This window comes from Zootoca vivipara, chromosome 16 (genome assembly GCF_965207765.1).
Source record: "Zootoca vivipara chromosome 16, rZooViv2.hap1.1, whole genome shotgun sequence".
Classification (NCBI taxonomy): Eukaryota; Metazoa; Chordata; class Lepidosauria; order Squamata; family Lacertidae; genus Zootoca; species Zootoca vivipara.
Window position 1 is genome coordinate 25530694 of NC_142599.1, and position 18741 is coordinate 25549434.

Sequence of the window (18741 nt, forward strand, 5' to 3'; positions counted from 1 at the left end):
CGTTAGGTGGGTCAATTATAAATGGAATGTAATTAATGAAATGTAATAGCAACGTTTATTTTTGTTTATTTTTTATTATTGTAACTATTTGTTTTATTACTGTGAAATTTCCAAAAGAAAGCATTTGTAAAAATTAAATGAAAAAAAGTAATAATAAGTTGCATTACTGAAATAAATGCATTTTTTGACGATATTCTAATTTTCCGAGTTTCACCTATAGATCAGTTTAAGGCTGCATTCCCATGCACCGATACCTGAGAATAAGTCTCACTGAAGTCTCTGTGACTTACTTCTGAATAGACATGCGTCCATGGGATTCCAATGCCATTTGGTTTCCCTAGGGAAATCCTGGTGTCTTTCCTAGGGAAATTAGTGTCTTTTTAATGAAAGACACTAAATATCCTCTGCATACTATAACTCCCAATATTCTATGTGGTAAGTTATTACAATTTCACTAGTCTAAAAGCAACGGTAAGTGTGCATTGCATTGGACTCTTTGGCTTGCTCTTACATTCTTCTTTTTATAAATATTTTTAATGCTGTTATAAACACACATTTTCTGATCTTTAACCAAATCATCAGTTCCTTGGGAGAGATTCCCTGCCTGAAATCCTAGAGAGCTTCTGCAAGTCAATGTGGACATTACTGAGCTGGGCGAACCAATGGACTGGATTGATTGATTGATGGATGGATGGATGGATGGATTATTTTGATTTCTATAACACTTAATATATTAAAAATATCTCTAAACGGTGTACAAAAAACTGAAGCAACAACAGGCAACTTAAACAAAACATTATAAAAACATATGTTACATTAATGCAAAGTTATTAATATATAAATCAATATCAGTTCGTATTCCTTCTGACACACCTCTCAGCCTCCGGGTTCTCGCCCAGGACCTAACAAACTCTCAGCTCACCCACAATATTTCACAGTGCTAAGAGTTCCTGGAAACAGCCAACATCACCCTAATCTCTCACTCTGGACATGGTTTTTATGGGCAGGTCCAAGGTGGATGGTACTTCCTCAGGCTGCCCACACCTGTGCCCCATTCAGCTGCACTCTTCACACCCAGTTCCAGGTACAGCAGGTTTTTTTTAGTTTCCCTGGGGGTCCAGAGGTTGGGGAAAGGAACCTTGGGTTGGGGAAAGGAATCACAGCTCTCTGCCCTCTCCTCCTCCTCCAGCTGCTAGTTGTATATTCCTTTACGTTTACACCACCTTGGCTGTTCAAAACATTTTAAAATTCTAGCAAGAATTAAGTTAATGGCCCCCAAAGCCATAAGAACCTATTCCTAAAATTGCATGTTGGCCAAAACTGTGTCTTGTCAGTGCTAGCTGAAGTGAAGCTGCCAGATAGTGTTCAGTCCCACTTTCCCAGGCGCTTGAGAGTGGCAAAGTGACATCCTTGCTCTTCCACTTCAGCTCGAAAACCTTGCTCCTTTATCCGTGGCATCAATTGCCATGCTGGCCTTGACATTACATTGTGTATGGCTGGCCTCTGGAGTCCATTGAAAGCGGAAGCAGCAGCTGCTCTGTAGGCACCCATGTTTTCAAAGAGCACCCAGTCCCCAACCTGCAGATCTGGCAGCTTCCCGTGTTCCGAATGTATTACTGTAACATTTTTATATGTACCGGTAACTCTGTATATTTGTAAAAGTAGTTGTTAAATTGTCTGCTGTTGCTTTAGTTTCACGTACACCGCTTAGAGATATTTTTTCATATATTAAGCGACTCAGAAGTGGCCTAAATGAAGAAATAAATTGGCGACTCAAAGCGCAGGGAGAAAGACAAGAAAGAGTGGTGCAGTTGAGGCAGGATTTTGAATTTCGGCATCTCAGATCGAAGGCGTGTTTTGCTCAGCCTTGGTTGGCAAAGGCATCTTCAGCTTGTTCAGAGTCTGCCAACCTGCAGTATCGCTGCCCTTGTTAAGACCTCCCCTTCCCATGACCTTCTCCACGCCACAGGGGGGACAAAGCAGCCAGACGATCCCCCTCCTCTGGGCTGGTATCGGATGACATCAGCAGGGCTGGTTCCCTTGCAGTGATGCCATACGGTGCCTCAGTGCCAGGGGAGGACCAGCCGCCTGCCATATGCTTGTCTGCGCTGGGAGGTGTTGTTGCTGACTGGCAGGGCGCCACGGCATGAGGACATCTGCTTGTCTGGGCCTTCTGTCCCAAGAAACCTGCCGTGAGGCTTTTCATGCGGTTTATGGTGGAGGGGGAAGCCACAGTGTCCACATCCCATTTTGTTGCATGCTTGTGCGGTGGCACGCCTGGATTTTCAACCCTGGGCAGGCCACAAATACACCCAAAGCCACCTGTTTTGTGGGTGAGCCATCGTGTATTATCTTACTTGTCGACTGCGCTGGTTGCAGAATTTGAGAGGGCTTCAGGCAGGTCACTTAAGAGGCAGGGTGTAGGAAATGGAGAAACCTCACAGTGCTTTGTGCAATGTGGGGAAGAGCAGTATTGTCAAGGCAATGGGCCTTCTTCCAGCGTGGCCCTCCCAGCAAATGTCCAACTGTGTGTGGCCTCCTGCTACGGGGGTCAGTGTCCTTATTTATTTACTTACTTACATACTACATTTATATCCCACCTTTCCTCCGAGGAGCTCTTGGTGGTGTGTGTCTCTTCATTTTATCCTCATAACAACCCTAGGAGGTAGGTTGCTTACACTGAGAGGGAGTGACTGGCCCAAGTTGCGGCCAGTGAGCTTCATGGCTGAGTCAGGATTCAAACCCTGGTCTCCCAGTCCAACACTCTAGCCACTACACCACCACTGGCTAAGCTTGCTTGCTTGCTCCACCCTCTCTCCTGTTAGCATCGTGAACAGAATCCGGGGAGGCGGTGGTGGTGGTGGAGGCCTCAGGGCTAGAGCCTACCGTGGCTTTGTGACAGTCATCAGCAGGGTCTGAGAAACTGACACAGGCAGGCGCTCATCAACTAGAGCAGGCATCCCCAAACTGCGGCCCTCCAGATGTTTTGGCCTACAAATCCCATGATCCCTACCTAAGAGGACCAGTGGTCAGGGATGATGGGAATTGTTGTCCAAAACATCTGGAGGGCCGAAGTTTGGGGATGCCTGAACTAGAGTCAGGAAACCTATGCCACATTTGCACCATACATTTAAAGCGCTGTGATACCGCTTCAAACAGTCATGGCTTCCCCCAAAGAATTCTGGGAGCTGCAGTTTGCTAAGGGTGCTCAGAGCTGTTGGGAGACTCCCCTGTTCCCCTCCCAGAGACGCAATTCCCAGACTGGTTTAATTTTCCCAGTCCATTTTCACTCTGGGAAAACCACCAGTCTGTGGGTTTTCATCTCACACATCGACAAGGCCCTCTGCCTCACCACCCTGGTGCACATGGGGGTGTCACTTCTCAATTTGCTGAGGCCCTTGCAGCTACTTGGCTGCTCGTAGGGAAAGGAGACGATGGAGGCTCCCTGACACAACAGAACCAGGCTCCTCAGGTGCTGCCAGGCGGCATTAAGGGGAGGAGGTGGTTAGCGCTGCTGAGCCAGAGCTCTCCTTGCATCAGCCAAGGTACCTCAAGGCAGGAAAAGGCATTTGAGGTTCAGCTCATCGGTGAGCCGAGGGTGGGGGTGGGGAGCTGCCATCCACGCTTGGCATAAAATTGTAGAGTTGGAAGGGATCCAAGGGTCATCTAGTCCAACCCCCTGCAAGGCAGGAATCACAGCTAAATAAACCCTTCTGGGTGGCCATCCAGCCTATGTTTGGACTGCAGGTCCCATCAGCCCCAACCAGCATGGTTGTATGATGGCTGTGGCTGATGGGATTTGTAGTCCAAAACATCTGGAAGGCCCTAGGTTGGCGAAGGCTGTGTCGTTGCTTCCGTTGTTTAGGTGTTTTTAATTCCTGCTAATACTAAGTTGGATCAGAGATATTGGTGGCTGACAGGACGCCTGTCAGCATCTATTGGCCAGTGGAGCCTCCCTATTCAGAGGCAGTGTATCTCTAAATAACAGGGGAACACATCTTGCCCAGCAGCAGCAGGGACTTGTTGCCTTCCCACCCTATGTTTGGGTTTTCTAGCTGGAAAGCATCTAGCTGGCCACTGTGGGCAACTAACTGCTGGGTTGATGGACCCTTGGGCTAATCCAATAGGGCTCGTCTTCATAAGAGGTGTTTCTGTTATAGTGATTTAGACAATGTTATAGGCAAGGGAGCTGACAGAATGCTGTGCCATGCAGTTAAAAAAACAAATCCTTGCACATGAGAATCCTAGCATGTCAGAGAGAGAGAAACCCCAGCCTAGCCATCTTCTTGACGTGCTTGTTTTCTGTGTGCAAGGAGTTGCATTGCTCATACCCCTTACAGCTTTTGTCCAGCTTTGCTGGGCTCTCCAGATCTCATTCTGAGGCTGATTGTAGGAGACGCTGTGTCACAGCCACCCCCTTACAGTTCACCTGCTGCGGGAGGTGGAGGCAGGAGGGGGTGACGTGTCCAGCTGGCGGCCCCCAGGCGATGCTTCTTGATGCTTTGTGGCATTTCTGTTGCGTTGAACCGTGCCGATCTGACACAGCTTGCTAATTCCTCCCCGAGCGTCGGGTCACATCGGCTTCCCGAATTCAGCTGCCTTGTGGGCGGGCTGCTGAATATTCAGCGTGTGCATCTCAACGGCCTCCCTTTCCCCTTCCGTGAAAATGATTGCTTCGGAAAAGGGAATTGCCGCCCCTGCCACCTCTCCATGCCCTTCATCAATGCCTCCCAGTTAAATAAACACTCTTGGCATGGATGGCGTGTTGAATAAATAGCAAAGGCTGTTTGCCGATCCTGCCGGCTGGTGCTGATTTGCGGCACTTGGAACGGACGTCAGACCTGCGTGGCCCACATCATAAATGGCCGGCCAGCCCACATTGTTGTGGTTAGAATCAGTGCCGATGAGGCATTTTAAAGTGGAAGGCGGCCTGCAGGAAGTATGTCAGCCTACAAATCTGGCATCCAGAAATAAAATACCTGTGTGTGTTTTTTTGGGGGGGGGGTCTGTAAAGATTCCACCTTCCTCTCTAGGCTTCCTCCCCATTTCATCACCAATCTTGGGTACCTGCATCTTGTGTTGGGTACTCAGGACAGATTAGAGCAGCTGTCCCCAATATCTTGCCCTCCAAATGTTTGGGACTGCAAACTCCCATCAGCCCCAGCCAACATGGCGCCGTAGTCTAAGAACAGGACAGCCTGCAGGATCAGGCCAGGGGGGGGGGAATCTAGTTCAGCATCCTGTTCTCATAGTGGCCAATTAGATGCCTGTGAGAAATCCAGCCAGCCAGCATGGCCACTTTGGAATCCCATTGATTCCCACTGACCCCAGCCAGCACCACTGTTTTGGACCATAACTCCCATCAGCCACAGCCAGCAGTGTGGTTCGGAACATCTGGAGGGCACCAGGTTGGGGCAAGCTAGATTAGAGGATGCTTTACTGCCTCTCCTCACCTGCCACGAGTTAATGGGGTTGGTCTTGAACACTTCCAGGCTGTATGTTGGCTTATTGTCTCCTCTCCCCTGTGTTCCTGGCCCTTGGCCTTTTCCGAGAAGGGGGCCTTCTCACTGTTGGTACCCAGGTTGTGGAATTTCCCAGAGAGGCTTGCCGGACACCCACCCTGTGAGCTTCTAGTCCTTTTAGATCCTTTGTTCTGATGTCGTTCTCTGCAGGTTGCTTTTTCCTATCTCTGTACTTATTCTTTTAGATTTCACATTTTTATCTCCCCCCCCCCCCTTATCATGCAAACCACCCAGAGAACCTTCGTAGATCGTTCATTAATACTGTGGGTTGGGGGGTTACCAACCCTTTTGGATCCATGAGCACATACATACACAAACACACACGTATACACTGCAACCTAATTCTGTTGTCTGCAACCGAATTCTTCTTTCAAACCTGATTTTAGCAGCAGCAGGGAGACCTGCGGGGGCCAGAGACGTCCTCTACAGGCACCACACTGGCAACTCATGATGTTAGTAAACTGCATCTTGTGGGAAATCGTGCTCAAGATGACCCAGGATGGATCTGTTGCTTGGCAGCGGAGCCTTTGAGCCGGTGTGCCTTCCTTACAGTCAGAGCAAAGGGTGCTTGTGGGTGAAGTAGGAACTCTAAATATCCAGCTCCAGCTTTGCTTTTATTTTGGTCTTTTTGGTGTGCTACAAAGCAATCTAACAATGTACATTTCTCAAAATGCACTTTTCTCAAAATGTACTTTTCTTAAAATGTACATTGCTCTGAATTTCCTAGAACTTGCAAAGGTAAAAAAATCAAACAAGCAATGCATACCTTTATATATTTACTTATTTATTGCATTTGTATCCCACCTTTTTTCCTCCCAAGGAGCTCATGGTGGCATACATGGTTCTCTCGCTCCATATTTAGTCCTCACGACAACCCTATGAGGTAGGTTAGTCTGAGAGGCTCAGTGAGCTTCATGGCCAAGTGAGGATTTGAACCCAGGTTTCCCAGGTCCTAGTTCAACACTCTAACCACTATGCCTTCACACCACACTGACTCTCAGAAGCACCTTAACTTTGTGGCCTTTGAGCTGCTGTTTGCTTCACATCTGAGGTCAAACAAATGGATGTTGCAAGACCTTAGATTTCAGCCTCTCTTGGGGCCCAGTTCCTTGGGCAAATTACCCTGGCAAGCCCCCATTGAAACAAATGCAAGTTGTAGGAGGAAAACAGAGGAGGTGGAGGAAATGCCTCCATTAGAATTTGCCATTTCATCTCTACTTTTCCACTTTTAAGCTTTGCAAATTAATGCTGCAGTTTTTAGGTGAACATCAGTCAGACAGTTCTATTGGAAAATATTTTGATCGGGGAAGAAACTGCCTCCCAATTCATCAGGCAGCCAATTGATTTTTTATTTTATTTTTTGGTAAAAATAAAATAACATACCGCATTTAAAAAAGCAGATGGCAAACAACATCTTAGAAGAGGATTTCCTTTTCTCTGTGCATGTGTGTGTCTTCAAAGATGGTGCCAACTGCAACACCCACATACAGTAAAACAAACAAAAATAAAGTGGTTTTCCCCTGGAACTATTTTCTTCAGCTGCAAATTTAAGAGCATATCAATTAAACTTGTAGGATTAAGTGACCAAGATTTATTTAATTGGGTGACAGTCCTAATCAAAATATAAGGGGGTGGATGCATCTCAAATCCCTTTGCTCTTTTATATGCTTTAGGATATATGTGTGCTAATTTGAAAATAAATCATCCTAGCCCACCTTAAAGGGGGAAAGGGAAGAGGCAGCTTTAAGACAAGAACATAATGTGAGCCTGGTGCATCAGGCCAGTAGTTTACCTAGTCCAGCATCCTGTTCTCACAGTGGCCAACCAGATGCCTGTGTGAAGCCTGCAAGCAGGACCCAAGCGCATGAGCCCTCTCCCCTCCTGTGGCCTCCAGCAACTGGTATTCAGAAGCATTGCTGCCTCTGACCATGGAAGCAGAGCAGAGCCATTTTGGCTAGTAGCCATTGATAGCCTTCTCCATAAATTCATCTAATACTCTTTTAAAGCTATCTAAGCTGGAAGCCATCACTGCCTCCTGTGCGGCCTGGTTCCCTACATTAACTGTGCACTGTTATCTATGCTGAATCTTCCAGCATTCAGCTTCATTGGACATCCACTCACTTAGTCTTCAAATACTGCAGCCTTTCTTCATAGGGAAGAAACTTTGATAGAGTTCGTCTGACTGGTCGGCTGGAAGCACGCCTTGATCACCCAAGGAGACCAGACACGTTGTCCTGTACTTGTTTGATTTCATTTAACTCGGCTTCCTTGCCTTGCCTTTGCATTATGGGTAAAGCTGTAGGGACTTTGTAGGTAAGGGCTTTGAGAGCACACCCTAATTCTCTTTTGGGTTGCCTGGAATTGGTGAGAGCGAGCTGGCCAGAGCACCCTGGAGTACCCGTGCCTCCCACCCACTTTGTCAGGCTAATGATTCATGATACATTGACCGGTCAATGGCTTTGCTCTGTAACTGGGCAAAAATGAACTCCAGGCTAATATTAAAGAGCAACCGGGAGAAGGGGAGGGGATCAATTTTTATCAAGAGATGATACATTAGGGCTTTAGTTCCTTCCATCCTCCTACAGATCCAATTCTGGCACCACCTGCAAGCAATTGCAGAGCACCATCAATAACACACGGCTGGGGCAACAATGATGGAGCTCTCCAAACAGATGGGAAGATAATGAATCTTTGAGATGATAGATAGATAGATAGATAGATAGATAGATAGATAGATAGATAGATAGATAGATAGATGGAGTCTCTTGTGAGGGGCAGCTATTGATAGCCCCCCTGCAAGCCTTGATCTCAGTTGGGAAGCTAAGCTGAAAGGAGAGGCTCTCCAAATGAGGAGCCTGGGGCTTTTGCACCATAGGTGGCGCTGTGCGTTAAACCACAGAGCCTAGGGCTTGCCGATCAGAAGGTCGGCGGTTCAAATCCCTGCGACGGGGTGAGCTCCTTTTTTTTTTTAATATAATTTTTATTAGATTTTAACAAGAAATACAGGAAAAAAGAAAAAGGCACAGAAAAGAAAAATACAACAATCAGAAAAAAAAGAAAAAAGACAGAAACAAAAAAACAAAAACAAAAACAGGTTCAGGCTTCCTCATTTCCCCTTCTTGAGTTCTTATTGTTAAAAATAGTTCTCGCATTTTCCCATTCTAACTTCACATTCTTTTTTCTAAGTTTCAACTTTTTCATTGCTATTATCCATTCTCCTTATACTTTGACCTCTTTTCTCTTAACATCCTCTCTCCAAAATTATTATTATCTAATCTCTAATCTCTTTTCCCTTGCCCAAAAATATATAAGATTCACATCCAAATTTATTACCCATTTACTTCCACCCACACAACAAAGTTCCCGCCCCCCCTTCCCTGAAATCGAAGTCTCCAGATGTATCAGCCAGGTTCTTCATACAATCCTTAATACATTCCGAGATCAGACCATATTATTTCAGACAATACCAGATAATCCAGAACCCCTCAACCCACCCCTAGTCTGTCCCATACCAACTTTTGCCGAACTCTTGCCCCCCTCTTCTGTAATCCCATCACTTTATATCTTTGCACCTTTTCATCATCTTTCTGCCCCCCAACTGTTTGCATCCTCCCCTCTCTCACCGGGGCGCTGATTTTCCCAACCTCTTTTTTGGGGTGCTTTTTTGCTTTTACCCTCTCCTGTTTCACTTCTCTCACCAGTGAAACAGTGTTTTCTCCTACTTTTCCTCCCTGTTCCACCCCTCCCACCAGTAGAACAGTGTTCTTTTCAGGAAATAAATCCATTGGTTCAGCATATTGTCCTTCAATATTATCTTTCTCCTCTTCTAGGTTTTTTACATGCGTCACTCCAGCACAGTCCTGGTCTTCCAATCTTTTTTCTTCTCCCTTCTCCTGATCTTCTATTTCTGTTGGTTCCTGTGTTTTAAAGTCAGAAACAAATGTCTCGACAGTCTCTTCTCTCAGGAAATTTACATCAAGCTTGGAGATACTCACTTGCTTAGTAAGATCCAAAATTGTTGCCAATATTAAGTCCCACTGTGTGACTTCCTGTCCACTCTCTGGAACCTTCTCTCCTAGTCCTTTGTCTAAAACCTCCTCCATCTTTGTGCAGACAGGCAGTGGAGTTGATGTTTTGGTCCAATATAAATGAAAAGTGAACAAACAAGCAAAAAGCCAGGAATCTAGTCCCACTTGGTCAAAATCTCTCTCTTTACTCCTTCTTTTCCTCAGAGTCAATACTGAGCAGCCTCAAGGCAAAACAAGTCCTCTTTCACTGTTTACAGCTCTCAGTCTCTCACATTCAGCCAGACACATTCCTTTGTATTGTGACGTCATTCAGCAGACTGGCTGATCTTTCCTTTGACCCGACTCCAGGCTCGCAGGGGGCTTTTCTCATACTAAATCTCAGTCTTTTGCAGAGATAAATACACCGCTTACTTTTTCCTTTACTCTGCCTCAGGAAAAAGTTCTTTTTACAGCATTTCTGGGTTTTCTAGCTTGCTGCGATCTTTAGTTACTCAATCGGGGGGAGATGACTTCCCTTTTTAATCTCCGCCTCCCACTGCCAAATTCTTGTTCCAAATTGGTTGATTTCAACTTACTTCGTCCAGATCGTAACTTTTTCAGGAAGAATCCACCGCCTGCAGGTTGGAGGCTCGGAGCTTCGCTTCTTGGAGGTAACGATGGTATGCCTAAAATGGCTCCCGCGACTGCCACTCGGCTGGCTCTCAGGAGCTCTTGCGGGCTTCCTGGGCAGCTGAGGAGTCGCTTCTGGAGCTCTGCCAGGCAAAATTTGCCCCCTGGACGCTCAACCAGGGGTATTTACGGGGATCCGCGTGCCCCCACGGATTTCCCCCCCCTCCGCGATGCCAGAAACCTCGCAGCGCGAGGTTTCTGCGCCTCCATTCCAGCGCGGCAGACCGGAAGTCTCGACGGGGTGAGCTCCTGTTGCTCAGTCCCAGCTCCTGCCCACCTAGCAGTTCGAAAGCACGTCAAAGTGCAAGTAGATAAATAGGTACCGCTCCAAGCGAGAAGGTAAACGGCGTTTCCGTGCGCTGCTCTGGTTCGCCAGAAGCGGCTTTGTCATGCTGGCCACATGACCTGGAAGCTGTACACTGGCTCCCTTGGCCAATAACGCGAGATGAGTGCCGCAACCCCAAAGTCGGTCACAACCGGACCTAATGGTCAGAGGTCCCTTTACCTTTTATTTACCTTCAATCAGAACTTAAGATGAGCCTGCTGGCTATCAGGCCAATGGCCCTTCTAGTCATGCATGCTGTTCTCATAGTAGCCAACCAGATGACTGTAGGAAACCCAAAAGTAGGACCCAACCACAAGACCCCTCTCCTTTCCTGTGGCTTCCATAAAGTGGTATTCAGAAGTATTGCTGCCTCCAACTGTGTAGGCCAGGGGTCAGCAAACTCTTTCAGCAGGGGTCCGGTCCACTGTTCCTCAGACCTTGTGAGGGGCCGGACTATATATTTTGGGGGGAGGGTGAGGAATGAGCAAATTTCTATGCCCCACAAATAACCCAGAGAAGCATTTTAAATAAAAGGACACATTCTACTCGTGTAAAAACACACTGATTCCTGAACCGTCTGCGGGCCGGATTTAGAAGGCGATTGGGCCGGATCTGGCCCCTGGGCCTTAGTTTGCCTACCCATGGTGTAGGCAGAGCATAGCCATCATGATAGCCTCCTCCTCCATGCATTGGTCCAATCCTCTCTTAAAGCCATCCAGACAGCCTCCTGCAGCAGCGAGTTCCATAGTTTCTCTTTGCGCTGCATGAAGAAGGACTTCCTGCTCTTCTGGTGCTGAGTTTGTTGGTTGCTTGCACAGAGCAATCTTCCGCCCCACAGCCCTGTTTCCTCCCAACTGGCTGGCCATTGGGGAGTGACTTGATCCTCCTCCTCTCTCGCACGTCAAGAGCTTCCCTCTCCCTCATCTGAGCCACTGTAGTGCCAAAGATTTCCCTGGTGCTGGCAGGCACCCAAGCCGGCATCCGCAGACGCTAATCCTGGCTGCGCTCCGGTGCCTTCCAGGCAGAAAGGGAAACTGTCTTTTGAAATTTACACACTCTCCCTGCTGCCTTACCCAGTTGCTATAAAAAGTGTTAAAGCAGCAGAATTTTTTTTGGGGGGGTGGGGGTTGCGGATTGAGAGAAGGACAGAGCTGGAAGGATCACAAAGGAGACACTGGTATCATGCCATGCCATGGCATGGATGTGTGCTTATTTGGCTGCTAAAATATGTTGCATGCAATTCCAGCCAAGAGAAATCGGAGGCCCATCTCCATAAGAATGCAAGAAGAGCCTGCTGGATCAGGCCAGAAGGGGCCCATCTAGTCCAGCATCTTGTTCTTACAGCAGCCATCATCACTGCCTCCTGTGGGAATGCAGTTACATACCCCTTTCCTGTTAGGGATACGGAATCACACCATTGTTTGGGGGGGGGGGACTGCCAAGAGAAACAGCTCTATCAAGTGTCATCTGGGGGCAGCCATTACTTCAGACTGCCTCAGTGGAAGAGGAAATAGGAAATAGAGCTCATTTCATCAGCTTTGCCCGGAGCCCAGTTCCATTGGGCACCTCCTGCCTTTGAACTGTGCCAACTGGTCAGTATAGGAACAACGGTCTAGAAATCGGTCCCTAAGTTTTGTTTTTTGTTTTTCCTCTTCTCTCCCGGTCTCTTTTGTGCGTTGTGTGGGAGTTTTTTAGATTGTAAGCCTGCAGGTAGGAAGTATCCTGGTTTGTTTTTTGGCTGAAAAGCTAGGCACAAATGCTGTAGATGATTAGATAGATAGATAGATAGATAGATAGATAGATAGATAGATAGATAGATAGACAGATAGGTGTGAGGCTCCACAGTAGGACTGGACAGCTGCCCATCTCGGCTCTCCATATTTCCATTCTTAAATCCATTTCGCAGTATGTCCTCATCGGTTTGCAATTTATTTATTTATTTTAAAGTTGCCATGAAGATCTTGTCAGTATCCTAGTGTGCATACATTTTTGTATGCGGTTCTGCCAGATATACATACCTTTGTAAGCCATCTCCCCTGATTTAAGGCATTTTTTGTATGTTGTAATAGATGCAATTTTTGTGCACGCTGCCTCCCAATATATGCGTGCTTTTTTGTATGTGTATTTCTGCCACGTGAACCACACCACATAATTCAGAAGAATTTCCAGCTTTGGGAGGACGGATGTGTTTCAGTTCACATACTCCCTTGGGAAGTGTGAATGAGGTAGAGTAGCATTAAGAATGTAAGCCGAACGGCGTTTCTCCCCCATCGGGACACCTTTTCCAACGCTGGATCTCAGAGATGGAATCTGCGGTGCAGAAATGAAACTGCCTTTCCTTCGCCATCAGTAACTACAATATCCATGTGTGTGTGTGTGTGTGATTGTGTGCCCTCACACACAGCTGTGATTCATTACAGTGCAGCCAGAGAGATGGGAGCACAACAGAGGAGCTTCGGAAGCTGCCTCATACAGAGTTGGGACATTGGTCCATCTAGCTCAGTATTGCCTGTACTGACTGGCAACAGCAGCTCTCCAGGGTTTCAGGCAGGGGACACCCCAATCCCTATCTGGAGGTGCCATTGGGGATTGAACCCGGGGCCATCTGCGTGCAATGCAGGTGTTCTGCAAATGACCAAGAGCCCTCCACTTAGAACAGCATCACACGCTATTTGACCTGGATCGCTGCCTCCTTCACTGGCCACAGCTTTGCAAGAGTCATATGAGACAATTTATACCCCCCCCCAAACACACACAATGCTCCTGTGTGGCCCCCCCCCCCAAATACAAGTGCATTGCAGCGGCCTGGTCTCAAGTAGGGTTGCCAAGCAAAGGGCCTGCTGGTTTCTCTTTAAGGTTTCCAGACTCAAAAGAGAGCAGGGCAATTAAAGGCACAGAAGTCCCGTCCTCTATTGAGTCTGGCAACCCTAGTCTCAAGGCAATCATGGGGCCAATTGCTTGTCATTAGGGAGGGAGGGCAGTGGCACCACCAGAAAACAGAAAGCAGGAGTAAAATGGGGCAAAATCTATTTCTGGGTGGGCCAGTTGTGTCCCACATGGAAGGGTCCCTGAAAGAAAAGAGAGCTGATTTGGTGTAGTGGTTAGACTGTCGGACTAGGACCTGGGAGAAACTACGGTTCAAATCCCCACTCGGCCATGAAGCTCACTGGGTGACCTTGATGGCTACTCACTAACCTACCTCACAGGGTTGTTGTGAGAATAAAATGATGAGGGGGAGAACCATGTGCACCACCTTGAGCTCCTTGTCCTTTTATTTAAAATGCATCTCTGGGTTATTTGTGGGGCATAGGAATTCGTTCATATATATTTTTCAAAATATAGTCTGGCCCCCCACAAGGTCTGAGGGACAGTGGACCGGCCCCCTGCTGAAAAAGTTTGCTGACCCCTGTGTTAAGGACAGGAGTCCAGCAATGGGGGGCAAGTGGGAGCAAGCTCCTCGTTTGTGGGGCCTGCCCCCCTGCCTCCTGCTCCTTTCTGGTGCTGCTCATGAAGGACGATGGGGAAAGATGTGCTATAGGAAGGGTGGAAGAGGGGAAATAATTATTCTGGCCCCCCTCCTTCTTATCTTTCCTCTTCTTTCCTGTTACAAATAAAACCAGAAAATGTTAGGGGCAAGGAAGTTAGGGGCAAGACCTTTCTTCCAGCCCTTTGGGTTAGACCATGGGTAGGCAAACTAAGGCCCGGGAGCCGGATCCGGCCCAATCTCCTTCTAAATCTGGCCCGCGGACTGTCCAGGAATCAGCGTGTTTTTATATGAGTAGAATGTGTCCTTTTATTTAAAATTCATCTCTGGGTTATTTGTGGGACCTGCCTGGTGTTTTTACATGAGTAGAATGTGTGATTTTACTGTATTTAAAATTCATCTCTGGGTTATTTGTGGGACCTGCCTGGTGTTTTTACATGAGTAGAATGTGTGCTTTTACTGTATTTAAAATGCATCTCTGGGTTATTTGTGAGGCATAGGAATTCGTTCATTCCCCCCCCCCCAAAAATAGTCCGTCCCCCCACAAGACCTGAGGGACAGTGGACCGGCCCCCTGCTGGAAAAGTTTGCTGACCCCTGGGTTAGACTCCTTTCGAACTAGCTCACACACAGTCTGTCTGGGCTTTTGTCTTATTTTCCCAGCCAAGGCAGACTCTGCTCTCTCCAGTCTTCCGCCTCCCCCCCCCCCAAAAAAAAAAACACCATCAGGTGTCTTTGCCAATGGCTGGCAGATCTGGCTCCCCCAATCAGAGCAACTGCCTGAAGGCTGTTGCTGGAGCTTTTTTTGCTTCTGACCCGATTAGGGGGACGTTTATCGCATGGATGTCTGGGCTCCCACCCCCCTTTTGCCATCTTTCTTTTTTAAAAGCAGAGAGCCTTTAAGGAGAGATTGTCTGTCTAAGGAGAAGTGGAGAAACAACCCCCTCTTCCAGGCTTCCTCCTGCCCTCCATGAATCCCGCAGACACTCCCTGACCTGTCTTAGGATTTATACCGCCTTCAAAAATTGATCTGTATTTTTTTACTTGAGGGTTGCCCCTCACCCCCACAGGTGGAGGCATTTTGCATCAGAGAATGCTACAGTGCCCTGATGGGGCTGTGTGTGGTTTGGGAAAGGACTGGGGTGAATTTCTCTGCCGTTCCTTGACATTTGAGGCAGGACCGTAGCCCAGCGACAAAGCTGCAGTTTTGCACACAGATGGTGCCAAGTTCAGTCCCCAGTGGCATATCCAGGTGTGTGAGAGTCACATACACACTCGGCTGAAACCCTAGCGAGCCATTGCTGCAAGTCAGTGTAGACAGGCAATACTGAGCTAGATAGATCAATGGTTTGATGCATAAGGGAGCTTGCTATTATTCCTAGTACAGTCGTACCTTGGTTGACGAACACCTTGTTCCAGTTTGCAAATGTTCTTTGGAACCCGAATGTCCAGCGTGGCTTCTGCGGCTTCCGATTGGCTCCAGGAACCTCCTGCAGCCAATTGGAAGTTGCCCCTTGGTTTCCAAATGCTTTGGAAGTCGAACGGACTTCTGGAACAGATTCTGTTTTGCTTCCAAGGTACGACTGTATTATTTCTAGTATTCTTTTACTGAACATGTAAGGGTTAATAGCCAAATTATACCTTATCATACCATAAAATCCAAAAAGGGTGGCAGGGCCACATTGACACCATACATTTAAAGCACTAAGGTCCCACTTCAAACAGTCATGGTTCCCCCCACCCAAAAAATGGGGGGGGGGACATTAGAAATGTAGTGTGTTAAAGTGTGTTGAGAGTTGTTAGGCGGACCCCTCTTCCACTCCTAGAGGTCCCAGAGTCGGCTGATGACACCTCTAGTATTTATTTCATTTCATTTCTGTACTGCAAACCAATATAAAATATATACCCGTGCAGTGTGCAAAATCTCATTTAAAAGCAAAAACAACATAACAAACAGAAACCAAGCAAAATACTTTATGCAAAAACCCCACATCTCCCGTTAGAGAGGTGCTCCTTAGGTGGCTGGGAAGAGGCCTTCTGAGGCCGCTGCCTGTCAGAGCGCAGGGGCCTCAGACTAGATGGATCAGAGGCCTGATTGTCTGTGGCTTTTTTACTTTAGTGAAAAAGGCAACGAAAGGGGGTGGCATGGCAGAGATTTATTAAATTATGCATGCATGAGAGAAAGCGGTCAGAGAGGAGTTTTTCTGCCTCTCTCAAAACTCTGGCTCAGCCAGCGAAATTGATTGGCAGGTGATTCAGGGCAGATGAAAGGAAGTCCTTCCTTACATAATGACAGATTCACTGCCACAGGATTACAGGCACTGGCTTAGAAGGCTTTTAAAAACCAATGAGACAAATTAATAATGGGGAGGGGGTAGATGGAAATCTACCTTACAGCTACGATGGCTCAGTGGAACCTCCATTTTCGGGGGGCGGGGGAACGACACATGCCAGAAAGCAACAACTGCTGTTGCCTCCAAGCTTGGTGGTCCCCGCTGTAGATGCTGGATAAGGTGGGACCTTTGACACATCCTTATGATGTGGCCTAAGGCCGCTTCAGCTGTCTGCACATCGTCCGTCCTTTGAGTTTTTGTGTCCACATCGTTTACTGGCAATCAGTATTTCCGCCGCAGTCCACAGGCTCCATAACGCTCATTTGCTTCATCCAAACGTCTAAGCGAAGAAAGCAAAGCCTAATGATTAGACTGAACATCACTAATCTGCCAAATGAAACGGATGGGGTTTTATTTATTATCGGAAGCATTGCTGTGGACGTACTTGGCTAGATCAGAACTCCTTTCTTGCATTCCTTTTTGTATTTGCTGAAAACAAAGTAAATTAATAAGTCAGTGTTTCTTGGTGTTTTATAGCCTGCCTCCTTCGCAGCTCAAGGTGACTTGTGAAGCTGGTGGATGCAATATTTCAAGGATATGTACAGAAATAAAACCATTAATAGGCACACACACACCCTTTCTACAATTGAGGAAGAATAGACTGGGGGGGGCAAATATTTTGATTTCTGTGTACAGATCTGGTCACCTCACCTCAAAAAGAATGGTGCAAAGTTGGGGAAAGTTCAGAAAGGGGCAAAATGAACTCGCTCCCAAAGGAGGCAGTGATGGCCACCAGCCTGGATCAGTCTTTGAAACTCCCATAGTTCTAGGCACATTTTGTGACAGGGAATTTCAATTAGTGCTAGCAGTTTCTGAGCCCTGGGCGCACGACTGTGCCTATGATTTCAGATTAAAGCTGCAGAATGGAAGGAAAGGAGGACCTTTTTCTGCCTCCCCTCTTCCAGCTACTTTCTGAAGACTGGAGAAGAGACCCTCTTAAGAATACTAAGGGGGTTGGGCAGGGGAAGGACTAGACCATGTGAAAAGCAAACATAGTATTTTAGCTGCAGTTCATTCATTTTCAGCTTTGTATTATTGTTATTAAAAAAGCATGCCTAGACATTCCGTTGTTGCGCCAATAACCTAGGTTTAATGTGCCATTTAGCGCCTAGCTTTCCTATCTCAGTTTCTAGCACTGGCTTAGATGGCTTTAAAAGAGTGTTGGAGAAATTCAGGGAGGAGAAGGCTATCGACAACTACTGTCCATGATACCTATGTTCCCACATCCATGGCTGAAGCCAGTAATGCTTCTGAATGTCAGTTGCTGGAAACCACAGGAGGGGAAAGTGCTTCAGTCCAGCAGCAATATGAGGCTAACAAGAAGATTGGCCTAACTTACAGGAACAGTGTAAGGCAGGCATCCCCAAACTGCGGCCCTCCAGATGTTTTGGCCTACAACTCCCATGATCCCTAGCTAACAGGACCAGTGGTCAGGGATGGTGGGAATTGTAGTCCAAAACATCTGGAGGGCCGACGTTTGGGGATGCCTGGTGTAAGGGGACCTTTCCCAACCTGGTGCCCTTCAGATGTTTGGGACTCCATCTCCCATGGGCACCACCCAGCATAGTCATGCTGGCTGGGGCTGATGGGAGCTGTAGTCTAAAGTGGCCCTGGTGGCAAGGACTGATGGGAGTTGTGGTCCAAAGCAAATTCCCCAAGTTTGGAGAATGCTACCATAGAGACGGCAAAAATACTTTCGCCATTCTCAGGGTCCTCTGCTTCTAGATCTGTATTGTAGGGCCTTTTCATAACTACGGTAGGCTAAATTAGTCTCTGATATATTTCTGTTTCGAGCCTTCCTAAGTGAAGAATGAGCCCAGGACTTGGAAGTAAGATGGAGTTCAAGAGACATTCGGGTGTGCTTGAGGGGGGGACGGGGCAGACAGTGACGCTCAAGAGAAATCTGCTCTCCCTGCCTTAATTCAGTGTTGTTGTGCGTATCTCCTCCCCTCCCTGAGGAGCGTGGGAGGAGAGACTCAAGTCTCCCCAGAAGACAGGAGAGCAGCCCACCGCTGTCACAACGGGACAATGATGACGGATGATTGGGAACATGGAATGGGATTGCCCAGATATGAAAACATATTGGCACAGCAGGAAGCCATAATTTAGTGCTAATTGGCCAGACGGTCCTAGCCAACTGTGCCTCCAAGGGCGTACCCACCACGGGGCAAGTTAGGGCAGCTGCCCTACTCTAGAAGCAGGGCTGGTGGGCAGAGGCGGAGCACAGCCCGGCGGAGCGCGAGTTCGCCATTCCCGCCGCGCCGCACCCTCCCTCCAGCTCCCCAGCGCGCCCTCAGGCGAGGCCAAGCGCGGCGGGGAAC

At 47.6% G+C, this 18741-nt stretch overlaps 1 protein-coding gene across 7 annotated transcripts in view; it reads left to right on the top strand.

Moving 5' to 3' along the window:
* The window catches only part of PC (pyruvate carboxylase), a 286650-nt gene that overhangs the window by 197646 nt on the left and 70263 nt on the right, over positions 1–18741 (top strand). The gene's annotated exons all lie outside the window — the stretch shown is intronic.